Source organism: Pelecanus crispus, chromosome Z, assembly GCF_030463565.1.
Source record: "Pelecanus crispus isolate bPelCri1 chromosome Z, bPelCri1.pri, whole genome shotgun sequence".
NCBI lineage: Eukaryota > Metazoa > Chordata > Aves > Pelecaniformes > Pelecanidae > Pelecanus > Pelecanus crispus.
Genome location: NC_134676.1, coordinates 75,859,742 through 75,860,911, shown reverse-complemented (window position 1 = coordinate 75,860,911; position 1,170 = coordinate 75,859,742).

Genomic DNA, 1,170 nt, shown 5'->3' with positions numbered 1-1,170 from the left:
CCCCGGGGCGCGGCGGCCCGAGCAGGAGCCGGAGCGAAGCGAGGGAAGGTCGCTCGGCGGCGTGCGGAGCGGCGCCTGCCGCGGGCGAGCTCTCGAGGTGCCGCCTGCTGCTGCTGCTGCTGCTGCTGCTCCGGCTGCTGCTGCTCCACCGGCCCGGCGGCCTCCGCGCCGCCAGCCGCGCCAGCACTGAGGCGGCGGCGCCGCCCGGCCTGCCTGCTGCCTGCCGGCCGCCCGCCGCCCGCCCCCGCCTTGCTGTCAGGCGCAGGCCCCGCCCACCCCGCTCGCAGCGGGCCCCGGCGAGGCGGGGCGGGCAGTCACGGGGCTGGCGGCGGCGGCGGGGCGGTACGGCCGTTACCGCGCCTCCCCAGACCGGCCCGGCCCCGCGGCCCGGCCCTGCCCCGCGGCCCAGCCCGGCCCGGCGCCTCGGCCCCGCCCCCGCCTGCGTGACCTTGGGGCCGCCCCGCTCGGGCCCGGCCGGCGGGCGGCAGCGAGCCGCGGGAGCGACGGGCGGGGTGCGGCCCGGCCGGGCCCAGGCCGGCGGCGGCCGAGGCGGGGTGGGGGAGCGGCGAGGGCCCTCGCTCCTGGTCCTCAAACTTTGCCGGTGGCTTTTCGAAACGCCCCCTGCCCCGCCAGGGCCTTGTCGCCGCAGCTGGGGAGCCCTTTACCGCAGAAGCAGGGCTCGGGTCAGCCGGTTGTTGCCGAGCCGACCCCGCAGAGATGGGCTGATAGGGCTGCGTAGCCTTTGTTGTTCGCTGTTTATTGTCTTTGAGGCTGAAAGCGTTCTCGGTGACCTTGAATGCCGCCGGGCAGGGTTGCTGTTGCCAGCGTAGGTGCGCCGCTGGAAGTCGCTGGCGGTGCCGATGCTGCCCGGGCCGGGCCGGCGGGGCCTGGGGCGGTGCCAGCAGCCACGCCGAGCCGCCCTCAGCCGGGCCCTGCGGCGGTGAAGCGACCGGCGGCTGCCGGCCTTGGCTGGGCTTGGGTTAGTGCCCGGTTCATGGAAGAGCCTGTTGCTCGTTACTAATAATCTAAGCCGTCTAAGCCTTGCCTTTATTTTCTTACAGTATTTACAGCAATTCCTACTGCTGTGATGTTGCCCCCCTTTTTGAGGGGATTCATATGAAGTAATTTCCCAGCACTTTGTTCAGCTTTTACAGTTTACACTAGCATTTT